Source organism: Canis lupus, chromosome 23 (genome assembly GCF_003254725.2).
Source record: "Canis lupus dingo isolate Sandy chromosome 23, ASM325472v2, whole genome shotgun sequence".
NCBI classification, from domain to species: Eukaryota; Metazoa; Chordata; class Mammalia; order Carnivora; family Canidae; genus Canis; species Canis lupus.
This window is the reverse complement of record NC_064265.1, coordinates 37,415,337-37,428,455: the sequence shown is the minus strand read 5'-3', so window position 1 is coordinate 37,428,455 and position 13,119 is coordinate 37,415,337. Positions and strand designations below refer to the sequence as shown.

Here is a 13,119-nt window from a genome sequence, read left to right as displayed (position 1 = left end):
ATTGATATAGAGAAGCTAATGAATGTTGACCAAATAATGGCAGTAACATTTCTAAGTCTCTATTTCCTTATATTGCAAAGTGCTTTAAATGTTCTAAAAGATATTTCCTATAATATTGTTCATCAAGAAGTTTCAGAATATTGACATCTGTATGTTTTATTTGGAGAAATGTCTGTTTTTGTTTTCTGCCCATTTTTTAAAAAAGATTTTATTTATTTACTCACAAGAGACAGAGAGAGAGAGAGAGAGAGAGAGAGAGAGAGAGAGAGGCAGAGACACAGGCAGAGGGAGAAGCAGGCTCCATGCAGGGAGCCCGACATGGGATTCGATCCCAGGACCCCAGGATCATGCCCTGGGCCAAAGGCAGGCTCTAAACTGCTGAGCCACCCAGGGATCCCAAGCCACCCAGGGATCCCCTTCTGCCCATTTTTTAATCGGATTATTTGTTTGGGAGACATTGAGTTGTATAAGTTCTTTATATATTTTGGATACTAACCCTTTACCTGACATGTCATTTGCAAATATCTTTTCCCATTCTGTAGGTTGCCTTTTAGTTTTGTTAATTGTTTGGATTTAGCAAGATTTTGCTTATTGAATTTTTTTAAAAAGATTTATTTATTTGAGAGAGAGAGAGAGAGAGAGAGAGAGAGCGCCAGGGGAGAGGCAGAGGGAGAATGGAGAGAGAGAGAGAATCTTAAGCAGACTTCACACTAAGCATGGAGCCTGTTGCAGGGCTCCATCTCACAATCCTGAGATCACGACCTGAGCCAAAACCAAGGGTTAGAGTCTACTGACTGAATCACCCAGGCATCCTTGTTTGTTGAATTTATAACTGTTTTATGGAATAACTGAAATGCCTGAGAGGATTTGACATTAAATTTGTAAACATTGCTTTAAGTGTTTTAAGGGTATTTACTTAGTTCAATCTATATAAGTAGTTATTTGTTAGGGGGATATAATCTTTTAACTTCATAAGTTAATGGAACATTAGCTCAAGAATGAGATACACACACATACACACATACACACATATTTGACCACAATAACTATTTAACACCTTTTCATACCTCAGTCTTCCTCATTACTATTACCTTTGAAATTTATCTTACCTATTCTTGTTTTTCTTCCAGATGAACTGTTAGAATCATCTAGCCACTTCTCAAAATACAATGAATAGAATTTTGATTTACCTTGTTAAGAATTGATATAGAGAAGCTAATGAATGTTGACCAAATAATAATGGCAGTAACATTTCTAAACATTTTCTAAGTAACATTTCTAAAGATAATTATTCTTATTTTTATATTTTTGAACATCTAGATTTATGAATAGAACAACTATGTTGATAGGTGACTTTGAACTTACCTTTTTCTGACTTAAATGAACTGAATATTGATTCAGACACATGTTAATGTGTATATTTCTTTCCATGCTCCAAAATCTACTCTGGACATTAAATCTCAGTTGGTAGTAAGATACCCAACTCATCTAGGTTTTCTGGGGACTACTTTGGTTTCAAAACTGAGAAGCTTGGCCAACTGGGGCAGTAAGTCACCATTACTGGCAGATAGTCCTCTGACCTTTGCAACAGCCCTGTGGCAATCTGATGTGAAATCTGTGTGCAGGGTTATCATTCCCATTAACAGAGGCAGCAACTGGGCTTAGGGAAGTTAACATGGCTTGGTCAGGCCACAGTTTAGTTTATAATTTATTCACCTTTCTCATGTCTTTTTTTTTTTTTTTTAACCTAATGTGATTGGTTATTTCTGAGGTCTTCCTTCCTTCCCCAGTAGAGAACTTGGTTTCTTCTTTCTAAAATAAATGAGTTTTATTTTCATCTGGAGAAGCCACTGTCTAGAATTAACTTCAGCAGTAATCCCTACAAATTCCTTTGTAGAGACATTCAGGAGGTTGACAGCCTTTGCAAGATGAGTAGAAATAAAGATTACAAAGATGTTCAGGGCAACAAAAATAATTTTGTTGATTATTTAAAATATGTTACTACTTATAATTAACTTCTTAATACATTTTTAGTGAGATATAATTCACACAACATAAAATTCACTCAAGTTGTCATTCAATGCTTTTTAGTATCACAGTTCTACAACCACCATCACAATAAATTTTATAACATTTTCCTTACCCCAAAAGGAAGCTCCATACTTGTTAGGAGTCACTCTCCATTTCTCCTCAAGCAGCCCTGACTAATTGCTGATCTACTTTTTATCTTTAAAGATTTACCTTCTGTGGATATCATCAAAATTAAACATTCTTGTGTTTCAAAGGATATTATCAAGAAGATGAAAAGAGAACACTCAGAATGGTGGAAAATATTTAAAAATCATTTATCTGATAAAGGACATATCTAGAATATATAGAAGAACCATGCAATATGTAATCTTCTGTGTGTGGCTTCTTTCACTTGACATGTTTTCAAGGTCCATCCATGCTGTAGCATGCATCAGTACTTCACCCGTATGGCTGAATAATATTCTGCAGTGTGGTTATACCACATTTTATTTAGCCTTTCATCAGTTGATGGACATGTGGGTTGTTTATTCTTTTTGGCCATTATGAATTATGCAGCCATAAACATTGGTGTACAAGTCTGTGTGTAGACGTATACTTTCATTTCTCTCGAGTATATATACCCAGGAGTGAAATTGTTGGGCCCTATAGTAACTGTATGTTTAATATTTGCGGAACTGCCGGACTTTTTCAAAAAAGGTTGCACCATTTTACATTCCCATCAGCAGTGCATATTTCTGCACTGCTGAAATTTTTTAAAAGATTTTATTTATTATTCATGAGAGACACAGAGAGAGAGAGGCAGAGACACAGGCAGAGGGAGAAGCAGGCTCCCCATGGGGAAGCCTGATGAGGGACTTGATCCCAGGACCCCAGGATCATGACCTGAGCCAAAGACACTTAACCACTGAGCCACCTAGGCACCCCTGAAGTGGTATCTCATTGAGGTTTTGATTTGTATTTCCCTGATGATTAGTGGTGCTGAACATCATTTCATGGGCTTATTAGCCATTTGTATATTTCTTTGGGAAAATGTCCACGTAGATCATTTGCCCATTTAAAAATTCGGTTATGTGTCTTTTTATTATTGAGTTGTAATTGTGCTTTATATATTCTAGATATGTCCTTTATCAGATATATGATTTTTAAGTATTTTCCACCATTCTGAGTGTTCTCTTTTCATCTTCTTGATAATATCCTTTGAAACACAAGAGTGTTTAATTTTGATGATGTCCAGTGTATCTATTTCTTGTTGTTGCTTTTGCTTTTGGTGTTATATTTAAGATATAATTCACTTTTAAAAGTTACCATGAAGGATGTCTGGGTGGCTCAATTGGTTAAGCATCTGCCTTTCACTCAGGTCAAGATCCCAGGGGCCTGGGTTAGAGTCCAGGGTTGAGCTCCCTACTCAGTGGGAAATCTGCTTCTTCCTCTGCCCCTCCTACCTGCTCATGCTCTCTTTCTATCAAAAATGAATGGATAAAATCTTTTTAAAAATCATCTAGAAAAGTTAACATGATATGAAAATATTAGTTATATGATAAAAATGAATACATTGTATATATATTTATATGTTATGTATTTTATACTGTAAAAATTTTTTTATGTTAGCTTATAAAATATGTTATATTTTATATAACACATATATTTTGTATATGTACAAAATAACTGAAATATCTTGAGCTCATATGTACATACTTAGTAACTAGAAATCCAGAAAACAAGGTACGACCTTAGACTCAAATGCCATTGAAGAACAGAGGCATTTTCTTTTTTTTTTTCACTTAACTAGATTACTATTTATTATGAAAGGACATAGTTAAGGAACAGCCAAATGGAAGAGATACTCAGGGCAAGGTACAGAGTAAAGGGCATGAGGCTTGCATGCCCTCCTTGGGCATGCGCCACTCTCCCTGCATGTCCATGTTTGCCAGCCTGGAAGCTCTCCAAGTTCTGTGCTTTTGGGTTTTTGTTGGTTTGTTTGTTAAAGAGGCATTTTCTATCTGGGGCAATTGCTTTAGAAGTTGGAGGAGGAGGGATGGAATTAAAGGTTTGGATTTTATCCATGTGAATGGCAACACTGTTATAACAAGGATTTTAGAGGTGCCGGGGTGGCTCAGTGGTTGAGCATCTATCTGCCTTTGGCTCAGGTCGTGATCCCAGGGTCCCAGGATGGAGTCCCACACTGGGCTCCCTGCAGGGAATCTGCTTCCCCCTCTGCCTATGTCTCTGACTCTCTGTGTCCCTCATGAATAAATAAATAAAATCTTAACAAAAAAAAGACATTAAATTTGGGAAACTTTTGTGAGCATCTGTGATATGAAAATAATTTTCACCTGGAAGAGGGTTAAGTCCAGAAAGCACCATGAAGAGGTTTTTTGAAATTAAGGGGGAGAAATTCATAGCTTTACTCACAAGTACCATGAAACAGATTTGGTGAATTCTTTAAAACCAGAATCAGTAGAAATTTGTTTTTCTTAGGACTGGACACTAGATGTCTCAGTTACATTGAGTCTGCAATGAGAAAAAGAGAAATTAAAAAAAAAAAAAAGATTGGCACATAAACGTGAACTATATAATCTTGTATATGGTGTAGCTTTTTATTTTGGGCTATTGGAATTTAATTTCAGTGCAACTTTCCTTGAAACTAGGCTACAGATAGTTATTACCTTTGAGATTCTTAACTAAGAACTCATTAAAATGTTGGTGATGTCCTGTAATTTCCTGGCTGAGGAAATTAAAAGAAGGATATTTAGAGATTTGTTAAGAGACTTAGATGAAAGTGGAATTAGAAATCAGGGAAGAACCAGAAATTACCAGTTTCTATATTGTCCTCTAGAAAGCAGCTATTTCCACTGGGTACTTTACAAGATTTTTGTTAATAGGAAAGAAGAAAGTGAGACAGATACATTTAATGGAAGTATGATATGGAGAGAGAAGCACTGGATTAGGAGCCCAAAAATATGATTTTTTTACATAGTGAAATCACTGGCTTTTAGGTTCCAAGATGCCAAATGCCTTCCACTGGGGCCTTGTTTTCCTCCAGCCTCTAGGGGGAGTTCAATATTCTTTTCCTGGTGGAAGAATTCGAGAACCAATGGAATTCTCAGCGCCAATATACAACTTACAATTGTTTTTTGTAATGACAAGTAAAATAAATGCATATCTATGAAACTATGAAATGTTCATCTATGTGTTCCTGAAACGATCTTGTGTGCCTCCAATGGTACACATCTTCTGTTCTGGGGAAGTGGACCTGGGGGGAGGTATTGCAGCAAACGTGGAGACAAGGAGAAAGGATGAGGGAGACAGCAGAACACTAAAGAAGGCAGAAAAGAGGCCAAGAGAGCCCATGACAGTCATAATGATCGAGCATGTACCAGTTCTTTCACCCAGTGGGTCCCATGCACTCTTCCCAAACCTGGGAGGGAAAAGAGTGGCACCCATGTGGACTCAGGGTGATCCCTAGGGGTGAGTTAATCACAACAGGTACAACTCACTCTCTGGAACTCTGGCCCTGCCGCTTCTCTCCTACTCACGCACATCCACCAATCCTGATCTCCTCTAACACCCCCCTCTCCTCCACACACATACACACTGCATCCAGGGTAGCCGTGGTCCTGCCCACATAACTGTAGAGAAAGGGTGGGAATAAAAGGCTAATTGTTAGTACATGAGCCTCTTAGGTGACATTTTTGGTACTTCCTGGGAAATCACCCCTTGCCCTCAACCTCTGGCCCTCCCAGGATCATTGCCCACCCCCACATGCCTCCCTCACAGGACCATTTATCCAGGCTCATGTGGGTGTGCTCTTGAGGTGGAGCTAGCAAGGGAAGTTGAAGGGTACTCAGTTCTGGTCCCAGACTGCTGAGTTTCACTAAGAGGGAACAAGTGATGACTGTTCCGTGAGGCCACACAATGAGCTGCTTTCTCCCAGAGCCATGACCTTTACCCAGGAAGAGGCCGACACACTTATCAAGTCTCTACATTTGCTGGAGAGAATCTGTTGTAAACAGAGCAAGAAGGCCTTCATTGTCACCAATGGCCTCTAGAAGCCACTAGAGCTTTTTATGCAGAGCCCTTAGTTGCCTGGTCAATGGCTATCATCCACTTTTACTGTGGAAATGGATTATTTAAAGTTAAAAAATAATTTACTTAGTTGAATTTGGATTGGGCTGGACGATTGCCAATGACAGCCAATGTGGCCATGCTATAGAAGATGTCTTCTCCTTCCATGCTCAAAAAGCCCCGATTTTGTACAGTTAATTGGTGACAAGGAGTCAATCCCAGAGGATAACCGTTCTTGCAACCATGCCTTTCCTCCTTGCCAGGGATTGGTCTAGACTGTGGATTGCTGAAAGGTAGGGAGAAAATGCTGCCATGCTATCTTTTCTTCTTGGTTTTGGACTTGTGTGAGGGCCTGCTGCTCTGGCCACCTTCTGTAGAGTGTAGGTATTATAAGCAGTTGACAGAGGTGAATAAAGGCCCAAGTCCTTGTTGATACAACTGAGCTTTGGAACTGCCTACTTCGGGACATCTTGTTAAGTTGGGTTTTCTATGGATTGCTGTCCAAAGCATCCTAACTGATACACATGCTTTTCCCCCAGCTGATCTAATATTATCAGGCATAACACAAACCCTTCAGCAAACACTTTATAAACACTCTGGTTTCCTTACAGCTTAAAGCAAGATGTTGGACTCCAGAGGATTTCCAAGCAGTTTGATTGTGCAGTTACACGACAGTGAAACTGGTAATTGATTTGAACAATAAGCATCAGGCTGGATGGCCAGGGAATCCTCTTTCCTGTCAAGACAATAGCCTGATTACTTCAAAACCAGCTTTCTTCTTTGTTTAGTTCTTTTTGCCTCCCTGAAGCATTTGGAATGGAGATCCATCCACTTCTCCATTCATCCAGTAAATACCTATTAAACCCTCTCCATGTGGTCATTTACCAGTGTGGCTGTGATGGGTTCCCTGATTCCTCTCATCCAGGTGCTGTGTTCACTGTGATGACTGTGGCAGTGGCGTGGGCCAGGGGCTCTTCGGTCAACAGCCTCCTGTTCCCAAAGCTGGGCTCTTCTGGAAGTAGTGTCAGAGGCAGTCCCGGGGAAACAGCCTAACAAAGATTTATCTGGGGCCAACCACACAGTGTCAAGGTATCAGGTGTGCAGAAAAGGACTCATTGCACCAGTGATATAGGTGCTACTGCATGAAAACATCCAGAACTCAGGGGGTCACTGGCTTGGAAGAAATCTCTGAGAATTGCTGCCTCATTAACATTCACCTGACAGATGAGGACTACAGACCCAAAGAGAACAGATCACTTGTTTTTCATATGCTAAATCCATCAAGCTGTATACAGTTAAGCTTTGTGCACTGTACTGTGGGTATGTTTAACTTCAGTAAAAAAAAAAAAAAAAAAAAAAAAGGAACAAAAGCAGAAATGACCCTAGATAATTCTTTTTAAAGTTTATTAATTTAAGTAATCTCTGCACTAAAAGTGGGACTTGAATTCATGACCAGAGCAACAACCTCCTATGACTGAGCCAGCCAGGCCCCCCCACCCTAGGTATTTTTTTTAACCATCTCTTAAAAAAGGAATAAAGGCAGAGCTTTGCATAAAGGGAAAAACCAGTGACACTTTACATATTTAAATTAGTAATTATGGGAACGATCCAATTAATTTCTCATCTCTCTCCTGCTAGAAGCTCTTCTACATCTAAGGTTGAAGTTTTAACTTCAGTGTCAACGAGATGCTTCTAAATGTGTTTTGTTTTCTGTAGTAATAGGAATGCTGGCATCTCTGTGTTGATCTTAGAGTTTCAGATGCATTGCCTTCAAGCCGTTGGCTCCCACTCTGGGGTCAGGAATGGTCACAACGATTCAGAATGGTCTGGATAGTTTGTAAGGGGCAAGCATCAGGGGACTTTAGGAGCCAGGGCAGCTTGCCTTGGCCAGCTGGTTTTATCTCAACCTCAATACAAAGGTCAACTTCAATACAAAGCATCCTAAGGGTATCAGATGTCAGCAGTGGGTCAGAGAACACTTAACCTCCCCTCTCGCCCAGGAGGTGCAAGAGTGCAGTCTCCATGAGCACAAGGGGGAATTTGTTGGCTTCCAGAAAACCCAGGAGTAAAATTAACTCCAGGTATGGCTGCATTCAGGGCTCAAATAGTGCCATCAGCACTCAATTTCCCTCCATTTCCAGGTTCTTCCACTGGATGAGTTACGAACTCAGGAGCTCCAGGTGGTTCCACAAAGCTCCAGTCCCCCCTGGTGCTGACAAGAAGGCAGTTGGGTCTCCTTCTCTTTCTGCCCCTCCCCATTGCTCATTCTCTCTTTCTCTCTCTCAAATAAATAAACCGAATCTTAAAGGAGGGAGGAGGAGGAGGAGGAGGAGGAGGAGGAGGAGGAGGAGGAGAGGAGGAGGGAGAGGAGGAGGAGAGGAGGAGAGGAGGAGGAGGAGGAGGAGGAGGAGGAGGAGAGGAGGAGGGAGAGGAGGAGGGGGAGGAAGAGAAGGAGGAGGAGGAGGGAGAGGAGGAGGGAGAGGAGGAGGGGGAGGCCGACGGCCACCGGGCTCTGCAGCAGTAGCTCGCACTCCTTCAGCTCCAAGCCCAGCGCCGGGAGGAACCGCCTCTCTCCGAGGGTTCCCAGGAATCTTAAGTCTCATTGGCGCTGAGCGGGTCACATGCACAATCCTGAGCCACTCGCTGTGACCCTGGAAGTGCGATTGAGTAGCTGAGGCTTAGGTCACTTGCTTCTTGCTCGGCGCTCTTCCCAGACAAGTGGGTGGTTCCCTTGGCTTCCCGGGGTGTCCTGCTGCCGCTGTAACCCCTGCACCTCCCGGTTTTCCGGGGCCATCACGTATCTGTCGCCCAGGGGCTGTGAGGTGCAGTTACCCGGCTGCCAGGGCGCAGGGGCGGCTACACATCCCGCGGCCTGGGAAGCTGGCGTCTCCCTTGGCCTCTGACGCCGGGAGCACCTCAGCCCCCGCCCCCTCACCCCCCAGTATCGGTGGGCGCTGTCCTATTGCAATTCAGTGGTTTTTAGGTGCCCTACTACTCTCTGCCCCATCCTACAGATGCAGTTTCTTCCCCCTGCATTCTTTTTTTTTTTTTTTAAAGATTTTATTTATTTATTCATGAGAGACAGAGAGAAAGGCAGAGACACAGGTGGAGGGAGAAGCAGGCTCCCCGTGGGGAGCCCTATGCAGGGACTCGATCCCGGGACCTCAGGATCACGACCTGAGCCAAAGGCAGATGCTCAACCGCTGAGCCACCCAGGCGTCCCCTCCCCTCCCCTCTTAATGGACGCATGACCCCTCGTAGCATCTCTTGCCACTACAGAATGCTGGCAAACTGGTCCCATGTATGCAGCTGCTGTCCACGGGGAGCCCTGGGCTCACAGGTGGCTGCTCAATGCCTCTCATTCTTTGCAGGCGGCCACAGGACCCTCGCCCTTGCCCTTCTCACTGGCTTGTACCGCCCCACGCCATACACAGCGCCCATCCCTGCATCATAGGGGTCTCTGTCCGTGTTACCTTCAGGCGCATGTCTGTGTGTGTGTGTGTGTGTGTGTGTGTGTGTGTGTGGTGGGGTGATTCCTGGTCCCAGGAATCCAGGCAAGAAGCAGCTATAACTAGCTTCCGGATCGGGCTGCACCTGGTCAGATGCCATCCAAGGTTGGAGGGGACCCTGCTGCTCTGTGTCACATGTTACTGCCTGTCTTATTCCGAGGATTACCTTAATGTTAAACTAAAGACTCAGATTTGGGCTATGAAAGGGTAGGTAGGGCAGCCCGGGGGGCTCAGCGGTTTAGCGCCGCCTGCAGCCCAGGCCCTGATCCTGGGAACCCGGGATCTAGTCCCACGTCGGGCTCCCTGCATGGAGCCTGCTTCTCCCTCTGCCTGTGTCTCTGCCTCTCTCTCTATGTCTCTCATGAATAAATAAATAAAATCTTAAAAAAAAAAAAAAAAGGGTAGGTAGCAGTGAGAAAAAGTGTCCACGGCATGCACGCACCTTGCTAACGCGCCACTGGGGTTATTTCCTTCAATATGCCAAGCAGGGAGCAAATGAATGGACAGGAAGGAGCAAGAATCGGGGAGGGCGGGGACCTACCCTGCGGCCTCGGCGGCTGCCGAACCCCAAGCCGGCGCGTCAGTGACCTCTGCTGGCAAGAGCTTCCCTCCGGTCGGCACAGAGGTGGAGGCCCCTCCTCGGTCTGCGCGTCTGGTTCGGTCTCCTTGAGAGAGAAGGCGCAGGGCTGAGGCCTAGCGAGGGCAGGGCCGGCTGGGCTTTCAGGCTAAAGCTGTTACAAGGGCTGTGGAGGTTACAGCAGGTGGCAATTTAGGCATAGATCCTGCCCGGGGGTCCCCCAGCTTTCTCTCAAATGCTGACAGCTTGTTTACATTATCCACTTTGCACTTATAAACATGTTTTCTTCTTTTTTTTTTTTAACAAATATGTTTTCAAAAAGAATGCATTCAAAGACAAGTTGGGCATAAACAAGTTTAGAAAGTTTCTTAAGAACACTTTTGCAAATTGGCGAAGGGAGGTGAAAACGCTGTCAAAACAAGTACACTTTTTAATGTGTAGTATGTGTCGGGGGGTGGGAGGTGAGGTCTCCTTTACAAATACCTACTCAAATCACACACTTTGCGTTGTCCCACGCCATCCCACCCAAAGATATGGGGGAAATGCTGTCATGAGACAAGGCCTGAGCCCACCCCTAAGCCAGGCGGGCCTTTTAACAACTGTCCAGGTACATCTGTGTGGGACATTTGGGGAAGGAAAGCTGCCCAGCAAGGCTGGAAGCCACATAGCAGGTGTCAAGGCTCCTGTGGATGCAGCTATTGACCTCCTCCCTCAGGACCTCGTGGTGGGCACTTGAGGGCCTCTCCCAGCCCACCCCGCCTTCTCTGAATGTTGGGTTTGCCCTCAGGATTAGGCTTCTGCAGTCTCCTAAGGGGGCTCAGTCCCTTTAACCAGAGCTAATTGGATCCGGACTAAACCGACCAAGGGGAACCAGTGTCTTCAGTAGAGGGGGGAGGGAGGCAGGAATCAGACATCCTTTTCCAGAAACTGGCAATTAGCACCCAGGGATGGCCGTCTCTGTCTGATGGACACTGCCTGTGAGGTCCTGTCAGCTGGCCAACGTCTTGTGCTGCAGCCAGGGAGAGGCAGAGAAGGCTGGGAGCACAGAGAGAAGGAATAAAGGTGGCATGAAGGGGGCCTGGAGATGAGGGGAGGTGCTTCCCGGTCCAACTTTCCCATCCGTCCATCTTAGGTTCTTCTCGTTTCCTCCCTACATCCCATTTTTGTCTAAACAACAGGGGACCCTGCAGACAGGAGCACTTCTGTTCAGCTTGCATTTAATACAGAGCAAAATGAGTCTGAAGACTTTTGCTCAAGAGCTCAGGATTTGAATCACATTCATCCAAACTACCAGGAACTTCAGAACGGAGTGGGGCTTCTGTTTATTGGCGTTTCTGGGTGAGAGTTAAGCAGGAAACTCTTTCCCTGTTTGATTCCATCTTTGTTGTAAAAATGGTCTAAAATGCATGAATAAAGAAAAGACTGGAAACAAACGTTTAACAAACTCCTACAAGGGAGTGCTATGTAGGCATTAAAAGAATGAGACAGATGGATCCACGTGCCCCTTCCCCACCCGGAAGGTTCTCCATGATATATTGTTAAATTAAATAAAGTATTAAACACTATGTGTACTTACTGTGTTCTCGTTTGTGTAAAAAAAAAAAAAAAGGAAATAAATTTATATAAGTTCATATCCTACATAGAGAGCTAATATAGAAAATATACATATATGCTCGGGTATGCATACGATGTCTGTGGAGGACTCCCCAAGGTGGGGAATAGTGCATGCTTCCAGGGAGAGACCTAGGGGCCGAATGAGAGGGAAACTTATTTTTCTCTGTCTACCTTTTCGTTGTATTTGGAAAAAAAAATGTTCTTTTACCATATATATGTACTAGCTCTTTAAACACATTCACATGAATGCATTAGCCTGCTTTCCCCTTTTATCACATATGGTGCAGTCACTTCTGTTAACCGAGAGAGTTCCTGGAAATTGGCCTAGAAAGGTCTTTATAAATGTCCCTGCAGCTGGGCTCACCTCTTCTAATGTGTTTGCATTCATCTGTAAAAGTCGATGAATGATCAAATAAAAGTGAGGAGTGGAGGCTCAGTGTTCCTTGAGCAGCACGAGTGAGGGGGGGCCGGGAAACGGGCAGGGGTAGAGTCGGGGTGGCAGCCAGTCAATATCCGAGCTGGAGGATGTGACAGGAAACTGGGTTCTCATTTCCTATGTAGATTCTCACCACTCTGCAGAGTGAGGTCCTTGGCTTTGGGCCTTTCTGCCTCTTTCACACCGTAAAAACAATACCTTCTTGCAAGGTTCTTGTTCAGAAGCAAGCATTGGGCACGGTGCCTGGTTCAGTTGATTTTAGCTGAACGTAATGTGTTTTGTGGTCATTTTGATTGACTTTTCCTCGGCACGTCCTGGGAGGAGGTGTATAACCTACATGAGTAGAGAGTGTGAGTGTCAGCGATGACGTTGGATGCTCTGGGTTTGAGTTCAGACTCTGGTGTTTGGAGGAGGTGATTGCTAGGAGTGCTTCTCTTCTCTGAAGATGTGGCAGGGAGTGGGGACTTTACTCCATTCAGCACAGGCATCTTTGCCATCAATTGGAGAGAACCAGACTGAGAGGGAAGCCAGTAGAGAAGAAAGTGGAGAAGAGGGAAAAGGAAGAGATAGGAGGAGAGAGAGGGGAAAGATATCATTTTTCTTAAGCCCTTACATCCGGCTCTGCTTAAGACCAGCGGTTCTGTCCATGGCAGTGGAGAAGGTCCGGCTCAGTTTCCTTGTTCTGGTGCTGAGATGTAGAAACACAGGCTACCAGAACCAGGCCATGTGTTTCCCATCCACCCACACCCCAACCTGATCCATAGTGTCTGAAGGTGGGGCTGAAGGAAGAGGGAGTGAGAGGTGACTTCTCAAAGAAATTCAAGTGCTTTCATCATCAAAATAGAAAAGGACTCAGCGGGAAAACCCAGAGCTGGACACACTTAGCA

General features: G+C 44.1%; 1 protein-coding gene across 1 annotated transcript in view; it reads right to left on the bottom strand.

Moving 5' to 3' along the window:
* The window catches only part of RASA2 (RAS p21 protein activator 2), a 144,465-nt gene extending 142,998 nt beyond the window's left edge, over positions 1-1,467 (bottom strand). Inside the window, exon 1 of the mRNA XM_035704945.2 lies at positions 1,366-1,467. The gene's annotated coding sequence lies outside the window, so the exon portion shown is untranslated. The remainder of the gene's footprint in view (positions 1-1,365) is intronic.
* Between the last annotated feature and the right edge of the window lie 11,652 nt (positions 1,468-13,119).